The sequence below is a fragment of the Lacerta agilis genome, chromosome 4 (assembly GCF_009819535.1).
Source record: "Lacerta agilis isolate rLacAgi1 chromosome 4, rLacAgi1.pri, whole genome shotgun sequence".
NCBI classification, from domain to species: domain Eukaryota; kingdom Metazoa; phylum Chordata; class Lepidosauria; order Squamata; family Lacertidae; genus Lacerta; species Lacerta agilis.
Window position 1 is genome coordinate 24571664 of NC_046315.1, and position 26668 is coordinate 24598331.

The 26668-nt window shown below is 42.8% G+C and overlaps 1 protein-coding gene across 1 annotated transcript in view; it reads left to right on the plus strand.

The window, feature by feature from the left end:
- Positions 1 to 5737: 5737 nt before the first annotated feature.
- Positions 5738 to 26668, plus strand: part of LOC117045079 (microtubule-associated tumor suppressor candidate 2-like) — a 96951-nt gene continuing 76020 nt past the window's right edge. The window contains exon 1 of the mRNA XM_033145861.1: positions 5738 to 5859. The gene's annotated coding sequence lies outside the window, so the exon portion shown is untranslated. The remainder of the gene's footprint in view (positions 5860 to 26668) is intronic.

Consider the following 26668-nt stretch of genomic DNA (forward strand, 5'->3'; position numbering starts at 1 on the left):
TATGACCCTGACGTTGTGGCTAGCATACCCCTGCCATTGTAAGCACTGGCTTACCCACTCAGCAAGTCTTAGGACTGGGCCATTAAGTTTCCATTTGCAAGACAGCCTGAGTTCTCCACTTCAATGATCTCCTGCATTCAGGATGGACTGATTAAAAGGAACAACAACACCGAGTCCTGTGCACTCACCCAGAACAGTATCCACTTCTTTCATTCTACCAGGAGTAAAAGCATTAGCATTTTATCTTAGCTGATGATGGGGCCTACTGCTGCATCCCTTACTCATAGCTTGTAGTAATTATTTAATTACTCACATGAATAGTTCTATTTAGGCACTTGCAAAATTAGCAAGTATAACCAAATGCCAGCCTCATGAGTGAGCTGACATTTGTATGTAACCACTCATGTTGCTGTAGCAGCACTCTATGAAGGTTAGAATCCCCTGTTCCCAATGGAAAGAGCATCTTCTCTCACTCACTGATGTTGGCAGAGAGGCATTGCCCCAAATAGCCTTGTTAGCTGTCGTTATTCAGACACCCATATAATCAGGCAAACAAGTTACATGGCTCCAGCAAACCACTGCTGTGATAAAAGACAGCATGGAGTGAAAAAAACGAATCTCCAAGCAATCACTTTTTAAAGCAAAACTGTTTGCTGTCACTCTCAGTTCCAGCAGCACTAATTTCAAAGCAGCCGGGCCCATCATGCTGCTCCATTTAATAAAGTCATATGATTTCATGGGTTTCTCGGGCACAATTCCTTAAGCATACAGGGCATTTCTTATAGCTGAATTTGAATGACAATTTGTCTGATAGATGAGTTCATGTTCTGCAGCAATAGAGTCCTGAAAGATCCCGGATTTGCATTATATGAGGTGTAAATTTGTTCTAGGTCCTTTATTTCCCCTTCTCCTTACACTACCCCCTTATCATATGTCAGAAGAAAGAATCAGGTGGTTCTTCATTTGGAGCCAGAGGCTGCGTACATGCTATACTTTCAAAGCACATTTGAAGCTCATTTCCTTCAAAGTATTCTGGGCACTCTACTTTATCCCCACCTCCCCCAGAGTTACAATTCCCAGCAACCCTTAATAAACTACAGTGTCCAGAATCCTTTGAGGGAAAGAATGTGTTTTGAATGCGCTTTAAAGGTATACATGGGCATAGCCAGGATTTCTGTTTGTGGGGGTGGGGGTGGGGACCGACATGATTGGTCAGTTAGTTAACTATTTATATTGCTTTACTTGATCTAGAGGTACTGCTTTCAGAATTAAGTATGACAAAGTTTTCCCTTTGTGGTTCAAGCCATTTGGTCCACTAAGGCTTTATCAGGGCTTTCCAACCGCCTCTATAATTTCCCTATAGCAGATTTGCTATAGCAGAATAAATATTAACCTGGAAGGAAGGGGTCTCACTCTAGACTTGCATGCGATTTTCCACACTGAATATATCAAACTGTGTTGTCCAACAGAAGCAGTCTCCATCTGAATTTGCTTTGACAGTTACTTTGGGGGCTGCTACACACACACACCATTCTAAAGGAACAAAGCCTTCTTTTCAGCATTTACATAGCATTTGATTAGGTGTGATGAGAGCACTGATTGCCCTCTGGAGTGCAAAGCTGAACTTGGTGATCAAAAGCATTAATGCCGTAGATGATAATCGGTTGCTAAAGTGCTGTGCTGGAGAGGTGACTCTCAGCCTCAAAGGCAGCACAGGGCTCTCTCTCTCTCTCTCTATATATATAATATATACACAGGTTTGGTGGGCTTGGAGGTATTTTGGATCAGTTCGAGAACAAAGAGCCACTCTGTGATGATTTGGCTAAGTAAGGGATTTTGACCGGGATCCTTTATAGCAAGGAGCAATTGCATTCCCCGTAGAGCCCCATCATTAAAGATTCAGTGATGCTTTCAGGGGTGACTGGCGCTCCTGCCACCAGCTAAAGATTAATGACTTGTGTGTAGGATGGCTTAAACAGATGCTTTTGTTACCTAGGCAATACCCCAGCTGGATGGAATGTATCTTGCAAGCTCTGTCTGCTAGGATGAGATTTTGAGACCCAAGGCTGGTCCTGAGATAATGTCCCTTTCCATTCAATATAGTTGATTCCGCAAATTTTGGGACTTCAGGCTGATGCATTAGCAGAAGTGAGACCTTTCCTGACAAACTCAGCATCAATGGAAAAAGGTCCTCCCACAACAGGTGCATAGAAAGTTATTTCTGTGGCGGGTAAATCAATGCAACTACAGAGGGCCATGTTTTGGAATATACCACCTACAAATTAATGGGAGTAGACATATATATTACATGCTGTGATTCCATGGGATTTCTGAAGAAAACCTGTCATATCAAGTAAAGTTCAGCTTCCTGAGGATCTCAGATTTCATTATTTTAAAGCAAGTCTCCAGCTCTCATGAATACAGGTATACTTGAAAGCCACCAAAATCTTAGAACCCAGAAGCATGGTCAAATAAGATCTTCAGAGAATGGGACCAAGGCTTCAGTGCCTGGCACAAGTTGCTCCTTGAAACATTAAAATAAATTATACTAAGTAATTTTTACATTGCAAAATAAAGTATGCAACACAAGAGAAATTATGAAAAAAACCCCAAACTTCCCTGAGTTATACAAATCAAAGAATATTTTTAAAAGCATTGCTTGTTTTATTGCTTTTTGCTTTGAAAGCTACTTTGTTTCATTTTTAAAATAGAAAACCTACTGTGCTCAGGTCCTGCTTTCAGACTTCCCATGTGAGAAGAGAATGGAGAGCTAGATGGGACTTTGACCTAATACAGTAGGGCTCTTCTCCTATTCTATTCTACTGGATTAAGGCAGCAGTTTAACATTTAATCAACTGTTCAGCTGTAAATGCCAGTTTGTTTCAATGCTGCAAGAAATCCAGATGTTTGAGCTGTCACTGGAATACCAGGCCACAATAGAGGAGGCCTGCTTACAAAATCTGAAATGCTTCTTTCTTGTTGCAGAAACTCCTGCCTACAGGCTTGCTATTAAAAAGCTGTTTGGGGTATTCAACTTTAGTGATAAACAAAACAAAAAAAAAAGGCATTTAGTTCCATTCAGTTCTGTGTGCTTTGCTCTAAGTCATAATTTTTCTTTGCATAACTCCCCTAACAATCATGAGATTCTTTGCCCCAAATCAAGTCACTAGATGAGTAGGCATGCCACTTACTACTAGAGGGGCAGCCATACTACAAGCAAAATTATTATTATTTCTATTTATATAGCCACCTATCAATAAATATTCCCTGGGTAGCCTATAGCAAGATACTGCATTAAAAATGCAATGTTGTTGTTGTTCAGTCGTGTCCGACTCTTCGCGACCCAATGGACCAGAGCACGCCAGGCACCCCTATCTTCCACTGCCTCCCGCAGTTTGGCCAAACTCATGCCAGTCGCTTCGAGAACACTGTCCAACCATCTCATCCTCTGTCGTCCCCTTTTCCTTGTGCCCTCCATATTTCCCAACATCAGGGTCTTTTCCAGGGAGTCTTCTCTTCTCATGAGGTGGCCAAAGTACTGGAGCCTCAACTTCAGGATCTGCCCTTCCAGTGAGCACTCAGGGCTGATTTCTTTAAGGATGGATAAGTTTGATCTTTTTGCAGTCCATGGGACTCTCAAGAGTGTCCTCCAGCACCATAATTCAAAAGCATCAATTCTTCGGCGATCAGTCTTCTTTATGGTCCAGCTCTCACTTCCATACATTACTACTGGGAAAACCATAGCTTTAACTATACGGACCTTTGTTGGCAAGGTGATGTCTCTGCTTTTTAAGATGCTGTCTAGGTTTGTCATTGCTTTCCTCCCAAGAAGCAGGCATCTTTTAATTTCGTGACTGCTGTCACCATCTGCAGTGATCATGGAGCCCAAGAAAGTAAAAAAGTAAAAATAAAATGCAATATACATTAGTAATTAAAAACAATTGAGAAAGAATAAAGAGGAGAAAAACTTCAATGTATAGTGGCAGCATAAAATAGTTTGCAACCATTAACACTGGTAGGGCAGAAGGCAGGGAGACTAACTGTAGGTGGTGCTAGAGCCAATGATAGGCAGAGCCAACTAATTATAGCTTTTGTCCCCACCCACCTTCCTGAAGAATTATACAAGTAGGAAATCACTGAAATTAAGGAGGAGGAACTGACAGGCAGCACCACCTGCTGGACTGAATGTAAATAAAAAGGCAGCCAGGTGGGGGCTGGCTGAGGGCAGCCTGGGGTTGGTGGGGCAGTGCCCTATTTGGCCTAATGTACCAGGCAGGCAGCACTAGCCTGAAGGTCCATCAGAGCTCAGATGATACATTTTATAAGTCAGGTATCCTGATTTTAAAGACATTTCCTAGAAGAAAGTTCCATTGATGGAGTGGGGGTTGTTAAGGAATGCAGTTAATGGGTTAACTCTTCACAAGTCAGCAGAGATGGCTCATTCACCACAATGCACCTGCAGGCATATTGTGACTATCTTATGTGCTACTGGGCAGATTTGGTGAGTAACTTTGTGTTTAAAAGGTCTCATGTTAGACCTACTGTGTGGCTTGTGTTAGGAGATTGTAGGAATCCTTGAAGACTATCTGCTGGAAATGTGGATTCCAGTGAAGCCATTTTGAAAAAGTTCTCTGAGAAAGAAGTTGGAAAATTGCCAGACTTTCGAACTCAGAGAACCCTAGCAGTCACAGGACTTTGCAAGCAACTCAGCTTAGGACATCTCTGTGGACTTTAACACAGTAAGGACTTTGAAGCAAAGAACACCCTCTGGGCTCAGAGACAGAAGATTACTTGTAACATCAATTATTTGCATGTATATATAGTGGTGTATGTTGGTGTTGGCCTAGTATAGACAACTCTGCAAAAGTCTGCTTTCTGTGATGAGCTTTTGGGATGCATACACCCAACACCCCATCAAGGGTGTGACTTCTTAATATAATTTAACAAACTGCTCAATAAATTGTGTATTGGGTAGCTACAACACAGCCCATTGCAGATGTTCACATTTCCCTTTGCCAGCCTTGAAATGGGGAAAGGAAAGGGTTCAAAAAGCTTCAACACTATGCTACTATAGAATCATAGAACTGTAAGAGTTGGAAATGACCCTAAGGGCAATCTAGTCTGCAATGCAAGAATCTCAACTAAAGCACCCAAGACCATCCAACCTCTGCTTAAAAACCTCCAATTAAGGAGAGTCCACAACCTCTGGAGAGAGACCGTTCCACTGTCCAACAGCTCTTACTGTCAGAAAGTTATTCCTGGTGTTTAGTCGGAATCTCCTTTATTGTAACTTGGTTCGAGTCCTACCCTCCAGAGCAGGAGAAAACATAGCGACTGACAGAAAATCATAGTTTGGATCCCGTCTTCGCGTCCTGGAAGTTCACAAGGCAGCCATTCTTCCCTCATTTCCTTTTGCAACCGAAGCCCAAGCTCATCGGAGGCCTTGAACCAGCAACACAACTCCTTCTATCCTGCGCCATCGCCAAGTTCATGGGTGGACTCCGTCTCCAACTTCGAGGGGACGAGGCAGCGGCTGCCCGCGCGACGGTGCCTTCTTTGCGCCGGCAGAGGGCGCCGCGGCTCATGGTTTGGCCGCCGCAGTGGGAACGGCAGAGCGGGCTGAAAACGGAGGCGCTCGGAGGCAGCGGGCGCCGCTGGGTGGCCGCTCCCTGCGCTGCGTATATAGCTCCGCATCCCTTTGCGCGCGGCTCCCCTTCTTTCCGGCGCTGTCATTAGTCGGGGCGGGGGAGCCGGAGCTGCGCGAGTGCCGTGGCTCGGAGTGCGAGGACTGGCGAGGGGGCGAGGCGGCTCTTTGTCCTGCCAAGGGAGGAACAGGAGGCAGCTCCTTCGCGGAACCAGGTAGGTCCCTTCTCCAGCATCCTTTCCTTCCTCGCGCGCACTTTGGGTACCAACCCGCCAGAGATGCTTGCTGCAGCATCCTTTCAGGGAGGTGATGCTCAGCAGCCGCGCGTTGGACTTAACAGCGGGGTGGGTTGCGGGCAGAGGACGGGGCGGCTTCGGGGGTCCCTGTGCCCACTTGCGCGGAGTGCGGCGGGGGGGGGGAGATGTTAGGAAAGGCTGTGATGGGTCAGGTTCACTCGAATGCTCTGGACGGTCTGCCGGCTTCCCCCACAGAAACCTCCCCCGCCCGCCCCCGCGGCAGCCTCTCAACATTATTTCCTCCTGCGCAAGTTTTTAAGCCTGCTGGCCCTCTTTTCCCTCTTTCTTCTCCCCAGTCACCTGCTCCTAACACGAGGAGGTGGCTTCAGGACTCCAAAGCGGCTGGTTCTCAGCGTAGGACCCAAACAAGCCCTCTCCTCTTCCCATCACTCCCTCCCTTCCTCTCCGAACATATACACTCCCGGGCAGGCAAATACTAAATTAGCCGAATAGACATAACAACAGCAGCAGCACCAAAACAACCTCACGCCTGGCTTTTTTTTTTTTTTGCGGGCAGATTGACTCTGGCAGTGATCACCCGTCCCCGACTCCGCTCCCCTTTCCCCGACAGCTGTTCAGATGGGATAGGAAAGAGGATGTGCCTTGCTTTCTTTCACGCCGGCATATTATCTGCTCACCCACCCACCGACCCCAATATTAGGGGGTAAAATAGACTCTTCCCCGTCTCATTCTCTCCCCCCCCCCTCCATGTTGCCGGCAATAACAGGCAGCCTCTTTCGGTATCTTCCTAGCAGGAGAACAAAAAGTGGTCGGTGGGCTCTGCCTCGTGGAAGCGCTGCGTTCAGTTTCCTTCTTAGCTTGGACAGCCCCCTGCGCCCAACGATCCGCCTAGGCAGCGTGGAGGTGCTGGTAAATCCAACCACCATAGATGGTGGCATTGTCTGCGTAGGATATTTAACTTGAAGTGCTGCTGTGTATCTGAGCTGACTGGCAGAGATAGCCAACGTGGTGCCCCCTCTATATAGATGTTGGACCATCCAACATGACTAATGGTCAGCGAAAATGGGAGTGGGAATTCAGCAACATCTGGAGGGTGCCTGTTCTAAGGCTTTGCTCCTCCCGATTATATACAGGACTACCTATGGCTTGTAAATTGGTTTATGATATTTAATGCAGTCTATTGTTGACATGGGTCACTATTCCTGTTTTTGATGGAGAACTGCAGTTGAGTGCATTATCCACATGATGAAAAAGATGCTTAATAAGTGACATTTTTTGAGAGAGAGTGACAGAGAGAATAATCTATTGTATAGGAAAATGTATTTATCCTGCATTGATGTAGAATTCCCTGTGCACATTCAACCTTATTCATATGAACTCAGTAGATGGCTTAGGCAAGCGACTATCTCTGGCTTCAGCATTCAACTCCATCTGCCATATGGGGGGGGGGGATGCTAATATGCCCTGACCTATCTTAAAGGGTTGTTGTCAGGATTACTGAGATGATGTCACACAAAGTGCTTTGAATACTTAAGTGCTATATAAATGCTAATTATTATGATTGAAAATGCTGGAAAGATGAAAATACCTGATAACTACCTGTGAGTATTCTACCCTGCTGCCGCCACCATTGTGAGAGCCACAGATTGGGACAGCTGCTCCATGCAGCTGCTGCCCAGTCTTGGGAAGGGAAAGAATAAATTGTGCTCTACATTCTGTACACACACTTTTTAAAGAGAGAGAAATACATGGGGATTATCTCAGTGTAAGAATGATCTAATGTATGAGAGCAGTCCATGGAACACAGAAGTAAAACCAAGTCTAAAATGGCAATCCCACAAACTCTTGCCTGAGAGTCCCATTGAATTCAGTGGGCATTACCTCTGAGTAGATCTGCATGTAACTCTCTTGCCGCTAGACTACATCGTCTTCATTTTTGAGAGTATTGCTGCCACTAATGTAATCTTGAAAACAACTCTGCTCAGTAGTTATTAACATTTAATGGGTGTGGAATTGAGATGGGGAGATAGCAACTGGCTGAGGGCTAAAACAGGACTTAATTCCAAGTCTCTCAGCTTCGGTTTAAGGTAGAATCCCATAAATAAAATGTTTTAAGAACTGTTTGTTTTTGTTCCCTTAAGCCTAAACTTTGTTCAGGGGTATGAAGTTGGCTGGGCATAAAGGCAGGGTTTCTTTTGTTTTGAAACTTCAATTCGTAATATTTCTGAAGGCTAGTTTTGTGTGTGTGTGTGTGTGTACACATCCCCCCACTTGATTTCTCTTGAGAAATTTCATGCTTGAGAAGAAGCTGGAGCTGATGAGTAGAGCATACATTTTTCATGTTCATGGTCCCCAATTTCAATCTCAGGCATCTCCAGGTAGGGCTGGGAGAGAACCCTGCCTGAAACCCTGGAGAGCTGCTGCCTGTCAGAGTAGACAGAACTCAGCTAGATGGACCATTGATCTAATTCCATATAAGGTAGCTTTGTACATTCCTTGATTACTGTATGCAGGGGCTGGCAGCTAATTGTGTGAATGAATGCCACCAGTACAGTTGTGTTGGATGCTATATCAAAGAGCTGCCTGTGGAATTCTAAAGCATACCAGCATGAGTAGATAAATAGGTACCACTGCAGCGGGAAGGTAAATGGCGTTTCTGTGCACTTTGGCTTCTGTCACTGTGTCCCGTTGCACCAGAAGTGGTTTAGCCATGCTGGCCACATGACCCGGAAAGCTGTCTGTGGACAAACGCCGGCTCTCTCTGCCTGAAGCGAGATGAGCGCCCAACCCATAGTCGTCTTTGATGGACTAAACCATCCAAGGGTCCTTTATGTTACCTTACCCTATTAGATGGTACATGCAAGCTATCGGTAGATGTTGAAATGAGCCAACCCCGATATTGAAATGATTCCAATCATTGTCACACATGGCATGCTTTTAATATCCCCTGTGCTATTTGTGGGGTTGTGATGTTGTATAGGCTTTGCACAGTCTCTCACATGAGCATATAATGTGTTAGCTGTATTCAGAGGAGTAGTCCAGCGTTGCAGGGGGAGTTGAAGACCCACTGGGATAGCTCAGTTGGTAGAGTATGAGACTCCTAATCTCAGGGTCATGGGTTCAAGCCCCACATTGGGCGAAAAGATTCCTGCATTGCAGGGGGTTGGACTAGATGATCCTCATGGTCCCTTCCAACTCTACAGTCCTATGGTTCTACTATTTGTGCAGCAGGATCCCTGTCTCTAGAGTCCTAGAGCCACCCAATCAGCATGAAAGGGGAGCTTTTTAGACACTTCTCACCCTTTATGCTGGCTGGAGCCAATGAAAAAGAAATGAGGTGAGTCCGCCATTGAGGATTGGCTGCTAAGGTCACTCTAGAGAAGGTATGCGGGATAAACACCAAGGAAGAGTTGTTTTGTATCTCCAAAGTTAATCATTTTGCTACTCTGAAAATGCTAGGTTCTTCAGTTTCAGGAGAATGGTGTGCCAGTTCTGTTACATACAATGAAACTTCAAGGAAAACTCAATTTAAGGCAGTCCAAAAAAAGATATTGAAGTGTTCCAAATCTTTTGTCCACATACATGCACAGAAAGTAGATCTAGCTGAAAGGCAGCACACTGGGACCTGCATTTATTGTTGCAATGCATCCTTTATTATTATTATTATTATTATTATTATTATTATTATTATTATTATACTATCTTAGATTATCCTTATGGCCCTTTCCAACTCTACAATTCTACGACTTACTTCAGTGTAAATATGCAAACCTTTTACTAGTACCATATTGTTTATAAAACCAGGCACTTAGCAACTTTTATCACTGGAAGCAAAATCTACAGCTTTAAGGGGGGGAATTACATTTATACCCCACCCTTTTCTCCAGGATGCTCAAGGTGCCATACATGGTTGTCCCCCTCCTCATTTAAACCCTGCAACATCCCTGTGGGATAGGTTAGACTGAGGGGCAGTGTGACTGGCCCAGATCACCCATTGTGTTTCATGGCTGAGTGGGGAGTCAAACCCTGGTCTGCCAGGTTCCATTATTAATTGATTAATTATTTAATTTTATATACCATCCTTCATCAAGAGTTCACAGGGTGGTTTATGTGGGATGTAAAACACAGGAGCAGTCAAACACAACATTGCTAGAGTTGACATGAAGGGGGGTCTCAGTCTGCCAGCCGGAACTTCCTGTTTATTCTGGGCTGGGATGGGCTTCCTCTGTGTAACTGGAGATGGGTGTGGCCTCACCTGTGCAGGTAAAGACAAAAGCACAGGGGCCAGACTCCATCTTTCTCTCTTTCCGACTGTCTTTCAACCGAGCAACATGTGCTTAGGCAAGCTGCTCTCTTGGCTTCCAGCCAAGAGAGGAAAAGGGGCTATCTCTCTTAAGGAATAGTCTCCTAATGATGTATATACTATTTTCTAAGCTGAGTCTGCCTTCTGGGATCCGATTGTGAACAGATGATATCTTGTAAGTAAACTCTTTATATGCTTTTATAGAAGACTGTGTCGTGTCTTATTTTAAGAGGGATTAAAGGGGGAAATACCAGGACATTTATTATAGAGGTTCTAGCGAACCTGAGCAAGCTTTCCACTGTGTGTGACTTTAAAAAGGGGAATGTAAAACTCTGCTAAGTTCTGGGACTTGTTAACACAAGTTGGAATAGGATATAATAAACAATGTATCATCTCCTGCATCCCTAAACATTCCCACTGTTTACAACATAAAACACAAAAATATGTAATATAATAACAATAAAAGGGTGTGGGAAAGGCAATACCGCCGCCGCCACTCTGCTTTAAAGGGATACAGATTAACAGTTAGGTTCCTGATTAAAGAGGAATGTTTTTGCCTGGTGCCTAAATATATGTATTGAAGGTGTCAGGTGAGCTTCCCTGCAGAGAGCATTCCAGAAATGGGGAGCCACCACAGAAAAGGTCCCTTTTTGTGTTGCCACCCTCTGGGGCTCCATTGAGGGGGTACTTTGACCACTGCGCCACACTGTCTAGGGAATAATTCCCATAGAGCACAATGGAACATGCTTAGAAGAAACCACATGTAGGCTTGCACTGAAATTGGCAATGTCAGAGACAGCGCTCTGGTGATAAGGGAGATCTGGTCTGTCTCTGACTTGCTCAACTCACTGCTGCTGGATCCTTCAATGCACTGGCCCAACTGATGTCAGAGCTCTAGGGATGGAAGAGGTCATGTTGAGAATCTGCTGGGGGAGGATCAGGAAGATACTTGGATCTGAAAGTTCCAAAGCCGTCCTGGTTCCCAAACTGGGGAGAAATATAGGTGACCCCAGGAGCTCATTGATACCTCTCTCTTGAATTTTCCATGCATTGTTCCCAATAGGAAGAAAATGGCTAGTGAATAAATATGGAGGAATGCAAGACTGTTTCTCCACTCTCACTTCAGCTCAAGCTCAGCCGAACCACCTTCAGATTCCTACCACCACCACCACTTGAGGGTTGCAGCCTAACATAGCCACCCTGCTGTGATTCTTCCTTGTGGATGATTCAGATAGAATCCAGAGTGCTGTTGTGGACTCTGTTTGCACCTTCAGTCCTAGCACATGTGACAGAGTAATAAACAGGGGCTTTAAAGTAACTGCAGATCACAGTTCTCCCCTCACCAGTGATTAAAGGGGAAGCATCTTGCCCTCGTTTGTGTGCTTCTAAGTTAGATGCTATGCACTTCAGCACCTCCCATTCTTGAAACTGAAAACCCCTTGGTTGTTTTACCTAGTTTTCATTATAGAGGCTATAGCACCCCAATTAATAAACTGAAGTGTGTGTGTGAGAGAGAGTGTGTAAAACAAGATTTTAGCACAATATTATTGTAATTTTTTAATCTCACAGAAAATAATTAACGGGAAACGTTGCAAGCTGAATCTTAGATCATGCATTGATCAAAGTAGCAGTGTATCAAATTGGAGCAGTGCAAGCTCACAGACTACTAATTACATGGCAGCAAAGTTAAAGTCCTTGTTCAAGCAGTTCCCTTTGAAGTCAGGAAGGGGAACGTGATGTTTAAGAAACGGAAGCCTCGGGGTCCCTATTCTTAAGTGTCTCTCTGAACTGGATGCTTAGTGTGAAACCTACGGGAGGGCAAAGGCGCCTTTAAACCTCCTTCATGAATCTCTCGTTATGGGAATGGCCAAGAGCTGGATCATTTCTACATAAATGAGCGCAGACTTAGATTATAATTTCCACCCAGGCAGTTACAACACAAGAACTTGACAAGTGCAAGACCAGCCAGTTTTGAGTGCTCAGCATTTATTTGTGTGTGCGTGCTAGCATCACAGCAAATACACTTTCTTTTTGCTCAATCCATTATGCAATAGCCTTTCTTGTCTCCAGAATCTGAGGCAAGCTATGAGCCAGATATTACGTAACAAATCAAAGCAGCTTCCTCTGACCCCAGGGGATGTTTTGGCAGCTAGGAGCAGCAGGAGCCTAGAGATGCAGGGCAGGCTGGGGAGGGAAGTTCATAGGGGAGCTACAAAGCAGACTCAGCAGATTCTCCTTGCAGGAGGGAAGTGCTGGCTGGGTGCAGTTTGTCTTGGTGGAATGAAGCACATTGGAAGACTGGTGTGGCCATCTACACATTGCCGGAAAAGAGGGAATGCATCACATAAAAAGGGGGGGGGGAGGACTCAGACTTGCATAAGATTGGCAGGTGGTAATTTATTTATCTTTTTATGATTCCTTTTAATTGAAACTTTTCAACATACAGTATAATAAAAAAACAAATCAAACTAATCTAAATATAAGAAAAAAGCAACAACGAAAAGAGATAAAGAAAGAAAAAGGGGGCAAATAAAAATAAAATACAAAGCCCTCTCCCAAAGGTAGATCTTAACCCTTGTCTCACACAGAATAGAGTGGACTCCCCTTCCAGCTCTCACCTGGGAGCTTCCCTTTCTTCTCCCAGCCTCCCACTCCATCCAGTTCCCCATTCCTGTCCTAAGGGTATGAATCATTGTTTAGGGTTTAGGTTGTATTGAGGTTTGTTTAGGTCGTGAGGGTTTGGAGCTTGGCTGTAACTTTGTGGTGGGACCATAGCTCAGTTGAAGAGCATATTGCATACAGGTCTCGGGTTCAGTCCCTAGCATCTCCAGTTAACAGGATGTGATACCAAGTGGTGACAAAGAATTGTGCCTGAGATTTTGGAGAGCTGCTGACATTCAGAGTAGGCAATGCTGAGCCACATGGACAGACCATACGACCTCTCTTTCCTAGGGTTCTCTGTGGAAAGAATAGCCACACAGTCCTCAAAGCCATCCCTTAAAACATGGACCAATGTGCATTCTAGTGCAGGAGAAAGGGAACTCGGAGCCCCTAATCAATTAAAGGCAAAATGGCATAGCATAGCCTCTGTTCAGTAATTTAAAATATATGCCTGGTGGGATGCTTCTGTGCTGGAACTGTATAATGAGAGCAGGAGAGCGCACTGTCTCCACAGGACAAGTTCATGAAAATAAAATACATCAGAATTCAAAAGGGAGATGCATTATAGGACAGAGTGCCCAGCAACACGTAGCCCACTTAATATTTCACTCTCAGTCAGCAGTTTAACATTTGCAAGCACGAGCCTGAGAGCACTTGCCTGACCACTTTACATTGTGATACTAGGATATATTCATTATTATTATTTACTGCATTTATACCCAAATCTTATCCCATCTAGAACTCAGTGTAGCTCCCAGGAAATTTACTTCCCACCCAGTATTAACCAGATCCTGACCTAGTGGTACTTCATCAACATCATCATCATGTCATAGAATCGTAGAATTGTAAAGTTGGAAGGAATCCCAGGGGTCATCTAGTTCAGGCATAGGCAAACTCAGCCCTCCAGATGTTTTGGGACTATAATTCCCATTGTCCCTGACCACTGGTTCTGTTAGCTAGGGATCATGGGAGTTGTAGGCAAGAAACATCTGGAGGGCCGAGTTTACCTATGCCTGATCTAGTTCATCCCGCTGCAATGCAGGAATCTCAACCCTGAAAATGCCCTTAGGGCAGGGTTATCTAATGTGGTGCCCTAGCTCTTTTGGACTCCAACTCCCATCAGCCTCAGCCTACATAGGCTGTATTCAGAGAGTGATGGGAGTTGCAGCCCACATCATCTGCTGTCCTTGGCTTAGGGGCATAGGGACATAGGAAGCTGCCTTATACTGGGTCAGACAATTGATCAGTCTAGCTCAGTATCGCCTACACTGACTGGCAGCAGCTCTCGGGGGTTTTCAGACAAGGACTTTTCCCCAGTCCTACCTGGAGATGCTTAGGGGACCTAAGGACACTATGTCAGATTCATAGAGGATAGGTCTATCAATGCCTACTAGTCATAATGGCTTTATGTACTATTTCCAATATGAGGTTCTTTGTTCTGTTCTACCTCCATTGGTGGAGGGAGTAAGACTCTGAATACCAGTTTCTGGGGAGCACAAGTGGGGAGAGTGCCGATCAGAACATGATTGCTTGTTGAAAAGGTAGCAGAGTGCAGACTTACCTGTTTGGGAATATGCTGCAAGAAAAGATTAGCATCTTGGTCTTTCTCTAAAGTCCTTGATTAAAGGCAGAACAGTGAATATCTAGGATGCGGCAGGTACATGAGTGCCCTCTTGCTTTCCTTAGGCTTTCGTGCATTGCTTTGTAAGACATGTTTGTTGTGGGCCAAAAGCTTATCAGCAAAATATGCTTTCCGTTTAGAGAATGCCATTCCCACAGTGCCAATTGATTTGTGTTGCAGACAGAGAGAGACTGGTACTGCTGCATGTAATTAGAACTTGCCTGCAACATCATCAACAAAAAGAGATGATAGGAGAAAAATAATGTCATTTTTTAATGTATTGGGTCATGGCACTCTCCTCATACAAGGATTTGGGTCAAGAGTTTAGTACTACTTCTGTATCTTTGTGTAATTAGCTGATAAAACGACCAAAAGATTAATGGCTTTTTGCTGCTGTTGCAGCTAAGGACAGATACTACAAACAGACATGTGATAACACTGTAACAGTCAATCCAGTTAATTATTGCTGGATTACAGTAGAAATCCTATCGATGTACTGATGAGACTCACATTAGGCTCAACAAATTAAGCATGATGATAATTATGCTTGAAATATTGCAATGAAATGATAAGAGTCTGGGTTGTGATTCCAAAGTATTACTGATGTTGTTAGTTACTCAAAAGCAGGACTTGCTTTCTTCTCCCCCCCACCTCTTTCTAAGCCATGGATGTTTGTTCAGGTAGTGTTGGCTGCAGTGCTGAAAATGTCAATTATTTAATAGTTCAATAACATTCTGTATTGTGTTGTTGCTGGTGGCTGTGCAGAAAGCTTTAGTGTCTGCAGAATGCATTTCATATTGCTCTTACAAGCTTAAAGGTAGAACTGTTTGCTGAGAATTAATACGGTCTATTATTCTTTTGGAGATTCTCATGCATGGTTGCATGTAGTCTCTTGATTTGCAGAGCAGATCTGACTGGAACACTATTCCAGCACTGGCATTCAAAGAGGAATAAATAGAACATGACACCTAAACCCCCTCCCCTTTCTAAAACCAATTTTGATAGGGGTTGGGGTGTCCTGCTTTACAGAGGACAGTCCTCTATTTGAAGGAGTCCTCTATCTAAAGACTTATCCAGTTTAAACCAAAATAAACCCAAGAAGGGAGAGCAAGAGGGATCTTAGCACTGCTTATCAAGAGGTAGCACCCGGATAGCAGACTGAACAGGAAAACAGAACACCTGGTCATCATATTCCTCATGGTGAAATGGATTGTATTTGTTTTTAACGTATAGTAATGAGTTCTAAAATTGCACCTATACATATACACTAGCATATGAAAAAGTATGCAAATGTGTGCTTCATTTGCTCACTTTTTTGGTGATGCCCAAGTGGTCACCCTGGTCTTACGTTACTACAATTACAGATTTGTCTCCTTAGGACAGTAATGTATTTTTTAAATGAAAAGGTTCCTTGGTTACAATACAGGCAGCTGCTCTGTAACAGATTAGCCTCCCGTTTTACAGCTTGGATGCCCATCTGAAAGAATAATGCTTATCAGTGCTTGTATCTCCTCTCTGAGAGCCAGTTTGGTGTAGTGGTTAAGAGCGGCAGACTCGTAATCTGGGGAACCGGGTTCGTGTCTGCACTCCTCCACATGCAGCTGCTGGGTGACCTTGGGCTAGTCACACTTCTTTGAAGTCTCTCAGCCCCACTCACCTCACAGAGTGTTTGTTGTGGGGGAGGAAGGGAAAGGAGAATGTTAGCCGCTTTGAGACTCCTTCGGGTAGTGAAAAGCGGGATATCAAATCCAAACTCTTCTTCTTCTTCTTCTACTCAATATATGGTCCATGAGCTGAAACCCAGTAGCTGAGACCATACCTTCAGTCTCTTAAGTCCTGCCAATGGGCTTTTTGTTCTATGGGAGAACTTTTCTGGATGCATCCTCCTTGCTCTTTGGCTCAGACTGGTAGTTTCAGGTTTCCATAGGTCTTCCAGGCTTGAAGGCACAGATTAGAACAGAACAGAGGAACAGGATGATCACATGACCAGTTTCCCTGCTCAGTCTCTTGCACTTGATAAGCAACGCTGAGATCCATCTCATTTTCCCATTCTTCATCAGGATTTTGGAAAGGCACTTGAGTGGTTTAGGTTCAAATCCAGTAGTCATCAGCAGGGTGGTGCAGGGAGGACGGTGTTGTTCACCTGAATCCCCAATGTTACTAGTGTTTACCCAGAGCGGTGAGGTGGCAGAGAGCTCAGTGTGGCATGGGCGCAGTACTGGAACCAATCTAAAGTGCCTCCCTGTGTCCGCGCACTGCACCAAGCTCCTTTCTCTATGTTGGTAAACAACAGCGATGCTCAGTGCTGGGAAGCCAAGTGAGCAATGATGCCTTGCCTGCAACATCTCACCACTACTGTTCAAATCCCAGTTCCTTCCATACCAGATTGAATCCTGCCCAATAGAAGAAGCGGTTCAAAAATCGCTTGAAAGTGAAATGGGTGCATCCCTTTGCATCTTAAATGTGTTATAATAATTTTAATAATAATAATAATTTATTATTTATACCCCGCCCAACTTACTGAGTTTTCCCAGCCACTCTGGGCAGCTCTCAACAGAATACAGTATTAAAAACAAAATAAAACACCAAACATTCAAAACTTCCCTAAACAGGGCTGCCTTCACATGTCTTCTAAAAGTCAGATAGTTGTTTATTTCCTTGGCATCTGATGGGAGGGCATTCCACAGGGCGGGTGCCACTACCGAGAAGGCCCTCTGTCTGGTTCCCTGCAACCTCACTTCTCGCAGTGAGGGAATTGCAAGAAGGCCCTCGGAACTGGACTTCAGTGTCCAGGCTGAACAATGGGGGTGGAGACATTCCTTTAGGTATATTGGGCCGTGGCTGTTTAGGGCTTTAAAGGTCATGTAAACAATAGGTTGCCAATCCTTTGACCAACTTTAAAAAGCCTGCTTTTAGACTACCTCTCTCTGTAAGTGAGCCAGCACTGCAGATTCTCTGTAGGATTCTGTATTTACAGACAAGATTCAGGGCTGTGATGTTACAAGTTGTTCCGGAAAGGAGTATTTCCCTAGATTAGAAAGTCACATCTGACCTTGGCTGAGATGATGCATAATGCACGAGAACATTTTGAGTCTATTTTTCACAATTAATCACGAATAAGCCAATTCCAGGGTGGGACCAAAAAGAAAGAAAGAATGTCAGATTGCATTTGTTTGCAAATGCATTGGCTTCATGTTGTTAGCATGATTTGTGTGTCAGCTTAAAGAGAAAAAAAAATCTTTACCAGTATTTATCTCTGCATTTAAAAGTGAAATGTGTATAGGAAATTGATCCTCTTTTAGGACATGTTAATTGATTAGTATAATCTGCCTTTTACCTGCAGTTTGTGGGCATGCTTCCTATCCCCATTCTTCTCTGATCTTGTAAACTATTGTCTGTATTTCATTTAAAGCCTGTCTTTTCCTCCACATGAAGCTTCAGATCTCTCACACACCTTCAATAACACTCTCATCCCCCAATCATCTTCCTTAATATTGCTCAGGGAAGATTTCAAAGATCACTCTCTTCCACAATTGCAAAGGAGGATGAATCAAAAACACTTCCTACAGATATTCCTGGTCAGCTGAACAAATACTTCAGCAAAATCATGCTCCCCACACCCCCACTGTATCCCAGACAGAGATGAGATTTGTATCTTACCACTTCAACTACTTACTTGAGTAAGACAGAATTGTTATTTTGCAGGTCATGCAAAATATTATTATCATTTTGTCATTGCCGCAATTATTTAGGTGAACAAATAGCACCCCCCAACAGCTGAGGAGAGTTCCCTGCAAACCATAAATCCACCACTCAGTCCCCTCAAGATAATTATTTTTGAATTTGCTCCAATTTTATGATTCCCTTGGTCATCAGCAACATAGCTTTGCAGCCATAATTAGATCTATAAACCACTTTCCTTTCTTTTAACCAAATATGAACTGCTCTGGATGCTGCTTTTTAAAAAAACAACCTCTCAGCTTAAGAAAAGCTTTGTTCTGGACTGCTTCATTTATGTATTACCTGCAGTAGAAGCAGCAAAATAAATAAATAAATAAATAAATAAATAAATAAATAAATAAGATATATACTGATAATTAACTCCTTTAATGATGTTAATACTGGAAAGTTAAGCTGCTCTCACTTCTTTTATCTTCAGTGTTTTTCTCTTAATGGGATTTCCTTTCTGCTGCCAGAAGACATTGAGCCATATTTTGAAAATTCCTGAATAGCAAGCCTTTTGCACCTGTCTTCATTGCCTAGCCCTTTGAAACCAATATACGTGTATTATGTTTTTATTCACCTCTAATCTTCAAAGCTAACCTGAATTTAGTTATATAAAGAATAGGAGCCATATCCTCTGGCATTCCATTGTTCCTTTCTCCTAAGCTGTGAGGGATCCAAACCCCTCTAAGCATTAAGTGTGTCTGGCAGTGAAGCTGCTGGGATTTGTCACTGAAGGTCTTTTTAATAGTTTGTCTAAAGGAAATCCCATTGTGCACATTTTTCCTTGTATGTCCTAGTCCAATGGACTCCAACCTTTGCAGATCCAGGATGCAGTGGCAAAATGGTGAATTCCATATTAGGGATCATACGAAAGGGACTGAGAATAAAACTGTTGCTATAATAATGTTATACTTATTGATAGTGAAATCTTAATGCACACTTAATGCTTAAGAGGGGTTTGGATCCCTAGAAGGAGGCTGCCCAGAGTAGCTGGGGGGGGGACCCAGCCAGATGGGCGGGGTACAAATAATAATTTATTTATTTATTTATTTATGTATTTATTTATTATTAGTGAAACCACCCTTGGAAGCATACAGCTCTGGTCATCTCACTTTGAAAAGTATATTGTGGAGGTGGACAAAGGTTCAGAAAAGAGCAAACAGATGCCTGTAGGATACCCAACTTGCTCCTTGCAACATTATATCAGTGTTCCCCCCCGGAGGTACTCAAGGGTACACAGTACCAGGACACCCCCCCACACACACACCTTGTTAAAAGTGTGGTACTTACTTTAACAACTTCATGGTGAGTACCAACAACTTTTTTCTTTTTTAAAAAGCACTAAATAATTTTTACATGCTATCCACTCTACTGTACTGGCTCTCAGTTTTGTCTGAGATTGAACATAAGAAGAGCCTGTCAGATCAGGCCAGTGGCCCATCTAGTCCAGCATCCTGTTTTCACATTGGCTACCCAGATACCTCTGGGGAAACCAACAAGCAGGACTTGGGCGCAAGACCACTCTCCTCTATTGTGGCTTCCAGTAGCTGGTACTCAGAAGCTCTACTGCTTTGGACTGTGGAGGCAGAGCATAGCCATCATGGTAGCCATTGATAGCCTTTTGTCCAATTCTCTTTTAAAGACATCCCATTTGGTGGCCATCATCACTGCCTCCTGTGGGGGAGAGTTCCATAGTTTAACGATGCACTACATGAGGAAGGACTTTCTTTTATCCATTCTGAATCTTCCAACACTCAGCTTCACTGGCTGTCCATGAGTTCCAGTGTTCTGAGAGAGGGAGAAGAACTTTTCTCCAATGTTATATTTCACTTTGTCCTCCTTCCCCACTCTCCAAAGTATGGTTGTGATGCCGTGGGTACCAGTCTTGCCATTTGAAAGCCAGCACCCCATCATTACCTGAGTAACCAAAAAGCATGAATCAAAGGCAACCTTCTTCCGTGTGCATTCTTCCAAGGGTGGTTTATAGGAGCCTCCTCACAATCCTAATTTGTATCTTTTATTATGAATTCATTAAACTGTACTGATGTATTTAATAGAGGTGATGATTACTGTTTCTCAGACCATTCATCTTATAACTGTTGAGCATTTAACTACCCTTTTGGGTAATAATACACAACAATTGCAAGAAGCTTTTGACTGCCCCAAAGGTTGGGGTTGGGCATATAAAGAGATGCGATGCTATTCTGCTCACAGACTACCATTTTAAAAGAACATTGTTGCTAATACAACAGCAGGTGCATTGAATGGGACTGTTGCTTAGGTTCTTATTTACAGTTTTCACCTTTCTTTTGAGCCAGCTGTCTTCAATACACTCAAACCTACTCCTGAGGCAGTTTTCCTCCCCACCCCCATTCTAAAAATAATTCACAATCGTGCATTATATACTCTGCAATTTAGATTTTTTAAAATGTAAGTTTGGCTATCATGTAAAAAGATAATGGATGGTACTAACATGTTTTGTTTTTGTTTTTTAATGTAGAAGCAAAACTTCTACAGCAAGGGCAAAAAATATTTTCAGGATTTGTTAACAGAGAAGGAAAGAGTGGCCATTCAACAAGATGTTTCCCTTGACTCGCTGATCAGTGTCAATACTAGGCATAGTTAATAATAATAATAATAATTAAGCTACCTTGAAGAATGTAGTAGGGTGGATATATAAATGTAGTAAATAAATACATAAACATAAACTCTATTCTTTACAGGGATGGGGAATCTGTGACCAGCCAGGTGTTGCAAGAATACAACCTCCATCATTACTGACCATTGACCATGCTGGCTGGGGCTGATGGGAGTTGAAGTTCAACAACATCTGAAGAGCCACAGGTTCACCAGCCTTATTCTGAGATTAAAGCAGGTGTTCCTTGTATATATGAGAGGAGTAGTAGCAGTGCAAACTGGGAATGGGTGGAGCCTGGCTGCAGAAGGGCCAGGAATGCACCTCACCTCTGGTCTACTTTGAGCCTCCAACCACCCCACTTTTTAATTTTGATGGACTAGTCTAGAGAGGTTTCGAGGGTTGGTCCAGGTAAATGAGCTTCCTCTGAATCAAAAAAAGTGGACTGTTGTTGTTTTATTTTAAATTGTTAAGCTGTTGGATGTGTGAGTTAGGTGTGGGACCATGCACAAGAACAAAGAAAGAATAGAGGACATTTCACAGATGTGGGGTTCATGGACAAAGAAGGTCATCTCTCCAGTCATGGCTACATAAAATAGAGCACACGGTTTGTAAGCTCATGTAGATTCATACATAATGCTGAGCCAAGGTTTGAATTTAGAAATCATGGTTTGCAATTATGTCTATATACAGCCCAGGGATTGCAGGGGGTTGTTTGGACTAGATGACCCTTTGGGTCCCTTCCCACTCTACCGTTCTATGATTCTGTGTATTGCAACCCCCATGAAGGCTGTTGCAAAATGAAAGCACAGCTTCCCCCACACATGAGCAACCACATTGCAATTTCATTTTGCTATCACAGTAGAATCTGATATAAACACAAGTCTCCCCAGAAGCTATAAATTGCACAGCAATTGCCTCACTACAGCTCAGTGTTGTTAAGTTTCACAGACCATTTTCAAAATCAGATCCCACTTATTATTTTATCTGGAAAGCACCTAAATCATCAGTGTTCATATAGATATCACATAAAGCCATATCATGGGAGAGGTCCAATGAGCTTATTTTAGTCATTTTGTTGTAATTCAGATTTTCCATTTGGGTTCATATGAATCAAAAGCAGAACCAATCATTTTTACTTGGCATTCTGGTAGCAGAGATTCAACTTTCTCATGACTTAGCAGTTTTGAGATGGCTAGTCCCATGTTGGTCATCTTTATGCTGTGAGTTGAATGGGAGTCAAGGCATTAAACATGTACCCCACTGCAGGGTCGATAGATGCCACACTATAGTTATTCATTATCCAGTCTGCCTTAAGGTCAAAGTCCCACCTGGAAGCATAAAAATGCATGATCAAGACACTAGATTTTATATCCCAGAGTGGCTAGCTCTGTGGTTACTGCTGGTTTAAGATCATGAATTATGGGAAACAACAATAATCAATATGATGAGTTAAGGCATTCCACACAACTGTCAGAAAAGGAGGAACTGGAAGTCCTCTAGAGGTGGAAACTAACTTGTATTTTTCTTTTGCAATGTACATCACTGAAAATGATGCAAACCATCAAGCCCTGTCAGTTTTCCTGCAAAGGAATTAGGTGTATTTCAGACCTGTAATGATTTCATATTGAGATAACTCACTCTATACTGTTTGCATGATCCACTTAAAGAACACTTGGTCATATCTTGATTCCCCCCCCCCCCAGACTCCTTGAGCAAAGAGTGTACCTGCTCACTTTCACTGCAGGTAAAGTTCATCTGCATCAATAGTCTCCCTCAGTGTTTTCAGACCTGCTTTTTAGTCCGAATATGCATTTCCTCCCTTCTTCTTTTCATTTTTTTTGGTATAGTGGTCATGCTGCTGTTGTGATCCACCTTATATCAGACCTAATTGTGGTTTCTGGCCCACGGTCTTCATATACTTATTTTTTCCCCTGAAATTAGTCTGTGAGCCTCTTAGGCATGGCTAAGGAATTGATGTGCCTCCTGAGAGTGTTGGACCACAGCTCCCACCAGGCCCAGGAATTATGGGAATTGCAATCCAGCAATATCTGGGGGGCTGTAGGTTCCCTGTCCTCATCTTAGCAAAATAAAAAATTCCTTCCTGTAGCACCTTAGAGACCAACTAAGTTTGTTATTGGTATGAGCTTTCGTGTGCATGCACACTTGAAGCCTAGACTGTCTCTTTAAGCATTGTTGACTATGACAGTATGAACATAAGATGGACTATAAACTCCTGTCAATGACAAGATGAAACAAAGTAAAGCAAAAAGTGAAACCAACCCATTTGACATGCTGAAAATATATATACTGAGCTTGTTCCAAGTATATATTTCTAGGATAATAGCAGGTCAATTTATATCTCGATTTTCCATTACTGTGCAAGATTACTAACAAAAGAGGGAAATACTGTTATTTTACCCTGGGGGCGGGGAGGGAAAACTGTGTTCTGTAAGTCCTGAATGGCTTTGGATAGTAGTAGTTTGCCCACCTAAAAAGAAGAAAAAGTGCAACCATCTGTTTCATTTTGTGAAAGTCTTGCTTTTCTGAAACAAAAACCAAGGAGGCCTAGCCTTTAAAGCTCAGATATGAACATAACCACTGACCAGTGTAAATTTTTAAGCTCTTGAGCTGTTGACATTTCACCACTGTAGCCACTAGCTCTTCCAATTTTAAAACTAGTGCCAGTTCATGATGTTCTGTAAAGCTCCCAGCCATTCAGTGCAAAGCATTTTCTCTTTCTCTCATACTCATGAGATAGTGCTCAGACTGACTCCTGCTCCTTACAGGTTCCTTCATTCACTGTAAGGTCAACTGCTCTCTTATAGCAAAGTGTGAGTGCATATCTTCATTACATATCTTTAGGCGCCAGGTGAAAACATTACTTTTCTCCCAGGCCTTTGGCTAATTAAACACACTATGGCCTTTTAAAGGGGGTTGGGGTTGCATTGCTTTGTTTGTTTCTTTGTTATGCATTTTTGTGTTTTTATATTGTTAATGATGAAGGGAGGTATAGAAATTAAATCAATAAATATATGTAGAAGCAGTGGTGTCTTAGGGCAGCCCAACAATCTAGAGCAATGTTCTCAGGATGATGGGAATTATAGTCCACCAATGTCTCAAGGACTACAGCTCCCCCTTCTCTGGTTTAGAGCATTTTGGGGGGTGCATGGTGTGGTCATCTCCAGCGGTCTTCACCCACTGATCCCCTTTAGGTACCCAGTTGGTGATGAGCAAATAGTATATTCATCTGGTTTCCATGTGTGCCTTTAAGCTCCTATGAATTAACCACACTTCTTCAAGACGTTTGGTCATGAACAAGGCATGGGGTCTCAGCATTGCCACCCAACTGGCTTGCCAACCTTGTGGGCATTTTATTGCAGTTTCCTTGTATGCTATCCAACTGCTCCATATATTGCTGAATCCTTAGCTTTCTCTCTTGGCTTATAACTTCTTAGGAACCAGATCTTATATATACCATAGCTTAGGTGTGCTGGTCTACCTCTTGCAACTTGGCTCTAAAAATCCTGAAATTATTTGCACCTGTCTAGCCACTATAGCCATTTTGGCACCTTGTATAATCATTTTAAACCTGTACAAAAGGAATGTAAAACACTTAAAACAATCTACTACTTCGTGTTCTTGTAGCACACAGGTGTTGAGACCCAAGAGAGCCAAACACATCCTTTTAAAGTACTGTACTGTATCTTGTTGTCTTTCCTGTTTCCCAGTCAAGACTGAAAAACAAAAAACAAAAAAAAACCACACTGCAAACATCCAGAATACATCTTCAAAGGGAAAACACTTCATAGCTTCAGAGAGGCCCATTGCGTGAGCTATGGATTATGCAGCCAAACTTTGCCTAGAAAGGATCAATCTCTAGATGAGATTCTTTGATTTGTTAACAGTTCAGCTCCAGATTGTTCTAAGGCAGGGGTGTCCAATAGGTTGATCATGATCTACTGGTAGATCCCTGGGAGGTTTTGGGAGATCATGGTCATTCACTGGGTCCCTTTCCTTAGCGTTGGTAAAATAGAATCTGGCCCCGCCCCATCCTCCATTGTTGCATGATCTGCAGAACGGAAGATGGCGTTTACTCACTGAGGTTGTTTGTTTCCCAGCAATCTGTTGGTTAGCGGCTGTTCCCCTTAGGGCTTTCCTCCTCCCTAAAAACACTCAACAACTTTGACCTGAACACCCCCCCCAAAGGGGGTAGATCACTGCTTGTTTTTTATTCTGTGAGTAGATTGCAGTCTCTTGGGAGTTGGCCACCCCAATTCTAAGGAAAAGACCTCCCAACTAATTATTCCTTCCACCTCTAAATCCTGAAATATTTTGAAGCAACTTGCATTTTATAAAGTCTGCATTGATAATGTCTGAACTTGAATATTGGAATGGCAGTTCGCAAACTCTTGAGAGCAAAGCATTCCTCCCCCCCCAATAATTTTTATTGATTTTAATATAAACATATAATTACATATAATTACATCTAGTAATTACATAAAGCAACTTATATTCTGTAACTAATAACGACTTCCAATCTTCCATATTTTGTCTTCTTTAAATCAATCTTTAAATTTCACATTCTTGTCCAATTTCCATAATATATTGACTAATCTTTCAAGCTTATACTTCTAATGTTCACAAAATATACACAAATTGTTTCCTTTTCCAAACATCTCCTAATTACCTTTACGTTCTATTTCCATTTACTGAATTTCCCTTCCCGTTATGAGGTTTAGTTCCATATTAATCTACTAAACACATCTTGTCTATGTATGTCATATAGTTTCCCCATTCTTTTCGAAAAGTTTCGTCGCCCTGTTGCCTGATTTTTGATGTCAATTTAGCAATTTCCATGTATTCCATAATCTTTTGTTGCCATTGCTCAACTGTTGGGATCTGTTGAGATTTCCAAACCTGTGCCAACAACAGTCTTGCCCCAGTCGTTGCATACATAAAGAATTTTCTGTCATTTTTTATTATATCATCACTCAGCCTTCCTAAAAGAAAGGCCTCTGGTGTTTTCCTGAAGGTATATCTCAAGATTTTCTTTAGTTCATTGTAAATTTTTTCCCAATAGGCTTTGACCATATCGCATGCCCACCACTGATGAAAAAAGCTGCCTTCTTTCGGGCTATCTATTATGTTGTTATTTTCTACCAATTTGTTAACAATATTTTGAGTCCGTTTCCTCTTTAACTGCCAAGATAACCATTTGCCTGTTTTATTGGCTGACTCAAAATTCTTTTGTTTTAATAGTTTGATCCTCCACTCAACTTCTTGATTTATCATCGCTCTGTTTGTTAGAGAGAGCAAAGCATTCCAATGTAGAGGTGCCATCTCTTCGCCTCTCAGGCTTCTTCAGCGTATGGTAGCTTCCAGTGTGCATTTGGTTTGGTAAATGTGAACTAGGTGGGTTCCTTTTAAAATGCAAACTAAAATTAATCTCCTCCCCAACTTTAGTGGTATGTACAGGTCCTCTTGTATGGAATGTTCCTGTCCCCTTCCCTGAATGTTCAACTCTAATTTTTTTAACCTCCCACTGGAGGTTGTGGACTCTCCTTCCTTGGAGGTTTTTAAACAGAGGTTGGATGGCCATCTGTCATGGATGCTTTAACTTAGATTCCTGCACCGCAGAGGGTTGGACTAGATGACCCTTGGGGTTCCTTCCAACTCTACAATTCTATGATTCTAAAAAGGAGCAAGCCATTAACTCAGGCAGTATTTAGGCCAATTAGTATTAAACATAGGAACGTAAGAAGACACCTGGTGGGTCAGACCAATGACCCATTTAATCCAGCATCCTGTTCTCACAGTG